Below are 10000 nucleotides of genomic sequence, written 5' to 3'. Positions count from 1 at the left end.
CAGGAAAAGACCCAAACCTGGTTTTATCCATCTAAAATAAATCATTCCAAACTATTGAACACAGTCAATATCTCCTCTGGAAAAAGACGTGTTTTAATATGAAGTGTTACCAGACCAGTGGATTTTAGTTCAGAGGGAGTTCACACACACACACACACACACACACACACACACACACACACACACACACACACACACACACACACACACACACAGCTTCTCGCTCACACACACACCCGCACACCTTTTCTCTCTCTCTCACACACACACACACACACACACACACACACACTCCCAACACCTCCACAGGAAGCCCGTTCCAGTATGATGTAACATCCTGTAATTGCAGCACTTTGTTTCCCCAGTGAGAATTACTGCTTTTAAAAAATGCTGAGAGAGAAAGTGTGTGTGTGTGTGTGTGTGTGTGTGTGTGTGTGTGTGTGTGTGTGTGTGTGTGTGTGTGTGTGTGTTCTTTTCCTCCCAGCAACATATTTCATGTTTAATGCTGTAGCTTTGCTGAAGACATCCAGAGACAAAATAGGATACGGTCTGTCTGGGTTATAGTATGTCTGGGTTATAGTCTGTCTGGGTTATGGTCTGTCTGGGTTATGGTCTGTCTGGGTTATGGTCTGTCTGGGTTATGGTCTGTCTGGGTTATAGTCTGGGTGATAATCTGTCTGGGTTATGGTCTGTCTGTGTTGTAGTCTGTCTGGGTTATGGTCTGTCTGGGATATAGTCTATCTGGGTTATAGTCTGTCTGGGTTATGGTCTGTCTGGGTTATAGTCTGTCTGGGTTATAGTCTGTCTGGGTTGTAGTCTGTCTGGGTTATACACTGTCTGGGTTATAGTCTGGGTTATGGTCTGGGTTATAGTCTGTCTGTGTTATAGTCTGGTTTATAGTCTGGGTTATAGTCTGTCGGGGTTATAGTCTGTCTGGGTTATAGTCTGTCTGTGTTATAGTCTGGGTTATAGTCTGTCTGGGTTATAGTCTGCCTGGGTTATAGTCTGGGTTATAGTCTGTCTGGGTTATAGTCTGTCTGGGTTATAGTCTGTCTAGCTTATAGTCTGTCTGGGTTATAGTCTGTCTGGGTTATAGTCTGTCTGGGTTATAGTCTGTGTTATAGTCTGTCTGGGTTATAGTCTGTCTGGGTTATAGTCTGTCTGGGTTATGGTCTGTCTGGGTTATAGTCTGTCTGGGTTATGGTCTGTCTGGGTTATGGTCTGTCTGGGTTATAGTCTGGGTGATAATCTGTCTGGGTTATGGTCTGTCTGTGTTGTAGTCTGTCTGGGTTATGGTCTGTCTGGGATATAGTCTGTCTGGGTTGTAGTCTGTCTGGGTTATAGTCTGGGTTATAGTCTGTCTGGGTTATAGTCTGTCTGGGTTATAGTCTGTCTAGCTTATAGTCTGTCTGGGTTATAGTCTGTCTGGGTTATAGTCTGTCTGGGTTATAGTCTGTGTTATAGTCTGTCTGGGTTATAGTCTGTCTGGGTTATAGTCTGTCTGGGTTATGGTCTGTCTGGGTTATAGTCTGTCTGGGTTATGGTCTGTCTGGGTTATGGTCTGTCTGGGTTATAGTCTGGGTGATAATCTGTCTGGGTTATGGTCTGTCTGTGTTGTAGTCTGTCTGGGTTATGGTCTGTCTGGGATATAGTCTGTCTGGGTTGTAGTCTGTCTGGGTTATGGTCTGTCTGGGTTATAGTCTGTCTGGGTTATAGTCTGTCTGGGTTGTAGTCTGTCTGGGATATAGTCTGTCTGGGTTATAGTCTGTCTGGGTTATAGTCTGGGATATAGTCTGTCTGGGTTATGGTCTGGGTTATTGTCTGTCTGGGTTATAGTCTGGGTTATATTCGGTCTGTGTTATAGTCTGTCTGTGTTATAGTCTGGGTTGTAGTCTGTCTGGGTTGTAGTCTGTCTGGGTTATAGTCTGTCTGGGTTATAGTCTGTCTAGCTTATAGTCTGTCTGGGTTATAGTCTGTCTGGGTTATATTCTGTCTGGGTTATAGTCTGCCTGGGTTATAGTCTGGGTTGAATTCTGTCTGGGTTATAGTCTGTCTGGGTTATAGTCTGTCTGGGTTATAGTCTGTCTGGGTTGTAGTCTGTCTAGCTTATAGTCTGTCTGGGTTATAGTCTGTCTGGGTTATAGTCTGTCTGGGTTATAGTCTGGGTTATAGTCTGTCTGGGTTATAGTCTGTCTGGGTTATGGTCTGTCTGGGTTATAGTCTGTCTGTGTTATAGTCTGGTTTATAGTCTGGGTTATAGTCTGTCGGGGTTATAGTCTGTCTGGGTTATAGTCTGTCTGTGTTATAGTCTGGGTTATAGTCTGTCTGGGTTATAGTCTGCCTGGGTTATAGTCTGGGTTATAGTCTGTCTGGGTTATAGTCTGTCTGGGTTATAGTCTGTCTAGCTTATAGTCTGTCTGGGTTATAGTCTGTCTGGGTTATAGTCTGTCTGGGTTATAGTCTGTGTTATAGTCTGTCTGGGTTATAGTCTGTCTGGGTTATAGTCTGTCTGGGTTATGGTCTGTCTGGGTTATAGTCTGTCTGGGTTATGGTCTGTCTGGGTTATGGTCTGTCTGGGTTATAGTCTGGGTGATAATCTGTCTGGGTTATGGTCTGTCTGTGTTGTAGTCTGTCTGGGTTATGGTCTGTCTGGGATATAGTCTGTCTGGGTTGTAGTCTGTCTGGGTTATAGTCTGTCTGTGTTATAGTCTGGGTTGTAGTCTGTCTGGGTTGTAGTCTGTCTGGGTTATAGTCTGTCTGGGTTATAGTCTGTCTAGCTTATAGTCTGTCTGGGTTATAGTCTGTCTGGGTTATATTCTGTCTGGGTTATAGTCTGCCTGGGTTATAGTCTGGGTTGAATTCTGTCTGGGTTATAGTCTGTCTGGGTTATAGTTTGTCTGGGTTATAGTCTGGGTTGTAGTCTGTCTGGGTTATAGTCTGTCTGGGTTATAGTCTGTCTGGGTTATATTCTGGGTTATAGTCTGTCTGGGTTATAATCTGGGTTATAGTCTGTCTGGGTTATAGTCTGTCTGGGTTATAGTCTGTCTGGGTTATGGTCTGTCTGGGTTATAGTCTGTCTGGTTTATAGTCTGTCTGGGTTATAGTCTGGGTTGTAGTCTGGGTTATAGTCTGTCGGGGTTATAGTCTGTCTGGGTTATAGTCTGGGTTGAATTCTGTCTGGGTTATAGTCTGTCTGGGTTATAGTCTGTCTGGGTTATAGTCTGTCTGGGTTGTAGTCTGTCTAGCTTATAGTCTGTCTGGGTTATAGTCTGTCTGGGTTATAGTCTGTCTGGGTTATAGTCTGGGTTATAGTCTGTCTGGGTTATAGTCTGTCTGGGTTATGGTCTGTCTGGGTTATAGTCTGTCTGGGTTATAGTCTGCCTGGGTTGTAGTCTGTCTGGGATATAGTCTGTCTGGGTTATAGTCTGTCTGGGTTATAGTCTGGGATATAGTCTGTATGGGTTATGGTCTGGGTTATAGTCTGTCTGGGTTGTAGTCTGGGTTATATTCTGTCTGTGTTATAGTCTGTCTGTGTTATAGTCTGGGTATAGTCTGGGTTATAGTCTGGGTTATAGTCTGTCTGGGTTATAGTCTGTCTGGGTTATATTCTGGGTTATAGTCTGTCTGGGTTATAATCTGGGTTATAGTCTGTCTGGGTTATAGTCTGTCTGGGTTATAGTCTGTCTGGGTTATGGTCTGTCTGGGTTATAGTCTGTCTGGGTTATAGTCTGTCTGGGTTATAGTCTGGGTTGTAGTCTGTCTGGGTTATAGTCTGTCTGGGTTATGGTCTGGGTTATAGTCTGTCTGGGTTATAGTCTGTCTGGGTTATAGTCTGGGTTATAGTCTGTCTGGGTTATAGTCTGTCTGGGTTATAGGTAGTCTGGGTTGTAGTCTGTCTGGGTTATAGTCTGTCTGGGTTATAGTCTGTCTAGCTTATAGTCTGTCTGGGTTATAGTCTGGGTTATAGTCTGTCTGGGTTATAGTCTGGGTTATAGTCTGTCTGGGTTATTGTCTGTCTGGGTTATAGTCTGTCTGGGTTATAGTCTGGATTATAGTCTGTCTGGGTTATAGTCTGTCTGGGTTATAATCTGTCTGGGTTATGGTCTGTCTGGGTTATAGTCTGTCTGGGGTTTTAGTCTGTCTGGGGTATAGTCTGTCTGGGTTATAGTCTGTCTGGGTTATAGTTTGTCTGGGTTATAGTCTGGGTTGTAGTCTGTCTGGGTTATAGTCTGTCTGGGTTATAGTCTGTCTGGGTTATGGTCTGTCTGGGTTATAGTCTGTCTGGGTTATAGTCTGTCTGGGTTATAGTCTGTCTGGGTTATAGTCTGGGTTGTAGTCTGTCTGGGTTATAGTCTGTCTGGGTTATGGTCTGGGTTATAGTCTGTCTGGGTTATAGTCTGTCTGGGTTATAGTCTGGGTTATAGTCTGTCTGGGTTATAGTCTGTCTGGGTTATAGGTAGTCTGGGTTGTAGTCTGTCTGGGTTATAGTCTGTCTGGGTTATAGTCTGTCTAGCTTATAGTCTGTCTGGGTTATAGTCTGGGTTATAGTCTGTCTGGGTTATAGTCTGGGTTATAGTCTGTCTGGGTTATTGTCTGTCTGGGTTATAGTCTGTCTGGGTTATAGTCTGGATTATAGTCTGTCTGGGTTATAGTCTGTCTGGGTTATAATCTGTCTGGGTTATGGTCTGTCTGGGTTATAGTCTGTCTGGGGTTTTAGTCTGTCTGGGGTATAGTCTGTCTGGGTTATAGTCTGTCTGGGTTATAGTTTGTCTGGGTTATAGTCTGGGTTGTAGTCTGTCTGGGTTATAGTCTGTCTGGGTTATAGTCTGTCTGGGTTATATTCTGGGTTATAGTCTGTCTGGGTTATAATCTGGGTTATAGTCTGTCTGGGTTATAGTCTGTCTGGGTTATAGTCTGTCTGGGTTATGGTCTGTCTGGGTTATAGTCTGTCTGGTTTATAGTCTGTCTGGGTTATAGTCTGGGTTGTAGTCTGTCTGGGTTATAGTCTGTCTGGGTTATAGTCTGTCTGGTTTATAGTCTGTCTGGGTTATAGTCTGTCTGGGTTATAGTCTGGGTTATAGTCTGTCTGGGTTATAGTATGTCTGGGTTATAGGTAGTCTGGTTTGTAGTCTGTCTGGGTAATAGTCTGTCTGGGTTATAGTCTGTCTAGCTTATTGTCTGTCTGGGTTATAGTCTGTCTGGGTTATAGTCTGGGTTATAGTCTGTCTGGGTTATTGTCTGTCTGGGTTATAGTCTGTCTGGGTTATAGTCTGGATTATAGTCTGTCTGGGTTATAGTCTGTCTGGGTTATAGTCTGTCTGGGTTATAGTCTGTCTGGGTTATGGTCTGTCTGGGTTATAGTCTGTCTGGGGTTATAGTCTGTCTGGGGTATAGTCTGTCTGGGTTATAGTCTGTCTGGGTTATAGTATGTCTGGGTTATAGTCTGGGTTGTAGTCTGTCTGGGTTATAGTCTGTCTGGGTTATGGTCTGGGTTATAGTCTGTCTGGGTTAGAGTCTGTCTGGGTTATAGTCTGGGTTATAGTCTGTCTGTGTTATAGTCTGGGTTATGGTCTGGGTTATAGTCTGTCTGTGTTATAGTCTGGTTTATAGTCTGGGTTATAGTCTGTCGGGGTGATAGTCTGTCTGGGTTATAGTCTGAGTAATAGTCTGTCTGGGTTATAGTCTGTCTGGGTTATAGTCTGTCTGGGTTGTAGTCTGTCTGTGTTATAGTCTGTCTGGGTTATAGTCTGGGTTATAGTCTGTCGGGGTGATAGTCTGTCTGGGTTATAGTCTGAGTAATAGTCTGTCTGGGTTATAGTCTGTCTGGGTTAGAGTGTGTCTGGGTTATAGTCTGGGTTATAGTCTGTCTGTGTTATAGTCTGGGTTATGGTCTGGGTTATAGTCTGTCTGTGTTATAGTCTGGTTTATAGTCTGGGTTATAGTCTGTCGGGGTGATAGTCTGTCTGGGTTATAGTCTGAGTAATAGTCTGTCTGTGTTATAGTCTGTCTGGGTTATAGTCTGTCTGGGTTATAGTCTGGGATATAGTCTATCTGGGTTATAGTCTGTCTGGGTTATAGTCTGTCTGGGTTATAGTCTGGGTTATAGTCTGTCTGGGTTATAGTCTGGGTTATAGTCTGTCTGGGTTATATTCTGTCTGGGTTATAGTCCGTCTGGGTTATAGTCTGGGTTATAGTTTGTCTGGGTTATAGTCTGTCTGGGTTATAGTATGGGTTATAGTCTAGGTTATAGTCTGTCTGGGTTATAGTCTGGGTTATAGTCTGTCTGGGTTATAGTCTGGGTTATAGTCTGTCTGGGTTATATTCTGTCTGGGTTATAGTCCGTCTGGGTTATAGTCTGGGTTATAGTTTGTCTGGGTTATAGTCTGTCTGGGTTATAGTATGGGTTATAGTCTAGGTTATAGTCTGTCTGTGTTATAGTCTGGTTTATAGTCTGGGTTATAGTCTGTCGGGGTGATAGTCTGTCTGGGTTATAGTCTGTCTGGGTTATAGTCTGTCTGGGTTATGGTCTGTCAGGGGTATAGTCTGTCTGGGTTATAGTCTTTCTGGGTTATAGTCTGTCTGGGTTATAGTCTGGGTTGTAGTCTGTCTGGGTTATAGTCTGTCTGGGTTATGGTCTGTCTGGGTTATACTCTGTCTGGGTCATAGTCTGGGTTATGGTCTGTCTGGGTTATGGTCCGGGTTATAGCCTGTCTGGGTTATAGTCTGTCTGGGTTATAGTCTGGGTCATAATCTGTCTGGGTTATAGTCTGTCTGGGTTATAGTCTGTCTGTGTTGTAGTCTCTCTGGTTAATAGTCTGTCTGGGTTATAGTCTGGGTTGTAGTCTGTCTGGGTTATAGTCTGTCTGGGTTATGGTCTGTCTGGGTTATAGTCTGTCCAGGTTATAGTCTGTCTGGGTTATAGTATGGGTTATAGTCTGTCTGGGTTATAGTCTGTCTGGGTTATAGTCTGTCTGGGTTATAGTCTGGGTTATAGTCTGTCTGGGTTATAGTCTGTCTGGGTTATAGGTAGTCTGGGTTGTAGTCTGTCTGGGTTATAGTCTGTCTGGGTTATAGTCTGTCTAGCTTATAGTCTGTCTGGGTTATAGTCTGGGTTATAGTCTGTCTGGGTTATAGTCTGGGTTATAGTCTGTCTGGGTTATTGTCTGTCTGGGTTATAGTCTGTCTGGGTTATAGTCTGGATTATAGTCTGTCTGGGTTATAGTCTGTCTGGGTTATAATCTGTCTGGGTTATGGTCTGTCTGGGTTATAGTCTGTCTGGGGTTTTAGTCTGTCTGGGGTATAGTCTGTCTGGGTTATAGTCTGTCTGGGTTATAGTTTGTCTGGGTTATAGTCTGGGTTGTAGTCTGTCTGGGTTATAGTCTGTCTGGGTTATAGTCTGTCTGGGTTATATTCTGGGTTATAGTCTGTCTGGGTTATAATCTGGGTTATAGTCTGTCTGGGTTATAGTCTGTCTGGGTTATAGTCTGTCTGGGTTATGGTCTGTCTGGGTTATAGTCTGTCTGGTTTATAGTCTGTCTGGGTTATAGTCTGGGTTGTAGTCTGTCTGGGTTATAGTCTGTCTGGGTTATAGTCTGTCTGGTTTATAGTCTGTCTGGGTTATAGTCTGTCTGGGTTATAGTCTGGGTTATAGTCTGTCTGGGTTATAGTATGTCTGGGTTATAGGTAGTCTGGTTTGTAGTCTGTCTGGGTAATAGTCTGTCTGGGTTATAGTCTGTCTAGCTTATTGTCTGTCTGGGTTATAGTCTGTCTGGGTTATAGTCTGGGTTATAGTCTGTCTGGGTTATTGTCTGTCTGGGTTATAGTCTGTCTGGGTTATAGTCTGGATTATAGTCTGTCTGGGTTATAGTCTGTCTGGGTTATAGTCTGTCTGGGTTATAGTCTGTCTGGGTTATGGTCTGTCTGGGTTATAGTCTGTCTGGGGTTATAGTCTGTCTGGGGTATAGTCTGTCTGGGTTATAGTCTGTCTGGGTTATAGTATGTCTGGGTTATAGTCTGGGTTGTAGTCTGTCTGGGTTATAGTCTGTCTGGGTTATGGTCTGGGTTATAGTCTGTCTGGGTTAGAGTCTGTCTGGGTTATAGTCTGGGTTATAGTCTGTCTGTGTTATAGTCTGGGTTATGGTCTGGGTTATAGTCTGTCTGTGTTATAGTCTGGTTTATAGTCTGGGTTATAGTCTGTCGGGGTGATAGTCTGTCTGGGTTATAGTCTGAGTAATAGTCTGTCTGGGTTATAGTCTGTCTGGGTTATAGTCTGTCTGGGTTGTAGTCTGTCTGTGTTATAGTCTGTCTGGGTTATAGTCTGGGTTATAGTCTGTCGGGGTGATAGTCTGTCTGGGTTATAGTCTGAGTAATAGTCTGTCTGGGTTATAGTCTGTCTGGGTTAGAGTGTGTCTGGGTTATAGTCTGGGTTATAGTCTGTCTGTGTTATAGTCTGGGTTATGGTCTGGGTTATAGTCTGTCTGTGTTATAGTCTGGTTTATAGTCTGGGTTATAGTCTGTCGGGGTGATAGTCTGTCTGGGTTATAGTCTGAGTAATAGTCTGTCTGTGTTATAGTCTGTCTGGGTTATAGTCTGTCTGGGTTATAGTCTGGGATATAGTCTATCTGGGTTATAGTCTGTCTGGGTTATAGTCTGTCTGGGTTATAGTCTGGGTTATAGTCTGTCTGGGTTATAGTCTGGGTTATAGTCTGTCTGGGTTATATTCTGTCTGGGTTATAGTCCGTCTGGGTTATAGTCTGGGTTATAGTTTGTCTGGGTTATAGTCTGTCTGGGTTATAGTATGGGTTATAGTCTAGGTTATAGTCTGTCTGGGTTATAGTCTGGGTTATAGTCTGTCTGGGTTATAGTCTGGGTTATAGTCTGTCTGGGTTATATTCTGTCTGGGTTATAGTCCGTCTGGGTTATAGTCTGGGTTATAGTTTGTCTGGGTTATAGTCTGTCTGGGTTATAGTATGGGTTATAGTCTAGGTTATAGTCTGTCTGTGTTATAGTCTGGTTTATAGTCTGGGTTATAGTCTGTCGGGGTGATAGTCTGTCTGGGTTATAGTCTGTCTGGGTTATAGTCTGTCTGGGTTATGGTCTGTCAGGGGTATAGTCTGTCTGGGTTATAGTCTTTCTGGGTTATAGTCTGTCTGGGTTATAGTCTGGGTTGTAGTCTGTCTGGGTTATAGTCTGTCTGGGTTATGGTCTGTCTGGGTTATACTCTGTCTGGGTCATAGTCTGGGTTATGGTCTGTCTGGGTTATGGTCCGGGTTATAGCCTGTCTGGGTTATAGTCTGTCTGGGTTATAGTCTGGGTCATAATCTGTCTGGGTTATAGTCTGTCTGGGTTATAGTCTGTCTGTGTTGTAGTCTCTCTGGTTAATAGTCTGTCTGGGTTATAGTCTGGGTTGTAGTCTGTCTGGGTTATAGTCTGTCTGGGTTATGGTCTGTCTGGGTTATAGTCTGTCCAGGTTATAGTCTGTCTGGGTTATAGTATGGGTTATAGTCTGTCTGGGTTATAGTCTGTCTGGGTTATAGTCTGTCTGGGTTATAGTCTGGGTTATAGTCTGTCTGGGTTAAAGTCTGGGTTATAGTCTGGGTTATAGTCTGGGTTATAGTCTGTCTGGGTTATAGTCTGTCTGGGTTATAGTCTGTCTGGGTTATATTCTGGGTTATAGTCTGTCTGGGTTATAATCTGGGTTATAGTCTGAAAATGTGTGGGCAGATCTGAAAAAGCGTGTGCGAGCAATGAGGCCAACAATCCTGACTCAGTTACACCAGCTCTGTCAGGAGGAATGGGCCAAAATTAACCCAACTTATTGTGGGAAGCTTGTGGAAGGCTACCCAAAACATTTGACCCAAGTTAAACAATTTAAAGGCAATGCTACCAAATACTAATTGAGTGTATGTAAACTTCTTACCCACTGGGAATGTGATGAAAGAAATAAAAGCTGAAAGAAATCATTCTCTCTACTATTATTCTGACATTTCACATTCTTAAA

At 43.5% G+C, this 10000-nt stretch overlaps 1 protein-coding gene across 1 annotated transcript in view; it reads left to right on the top strand.

Annotated features, from left to right (window-relative positions):
• LOC139370043 (protein sidekick-1-like) overlaps nt 1–10000 on the top strand; it is a 365245-nt gene that overhangs the window by 292536 nt on the left and 62709 nt on the right. The gene's annotated exons all lie outside the window — the stretch shown is intronic.

Source organism: Oncorhynchus clarkii, chromosome 17 (assembly GCF_045791955.1).
Source record: "Oncorhynchus clarkii lewisi isolate Uvic-CL-2024 chromosome 17, UVic_Ocla_1.0, whole genome shotgun sequence".
Lineage (NCBI taxonomy): Eukaryota > Metazoa > Chordata > Actinopteri > Salmoniformes > Salmonidae > Oncorhynchus > Oncorhynchus clarkii.
This window is presented reverse-complemented; position numbering and strand designations above follow the sequence as displayed.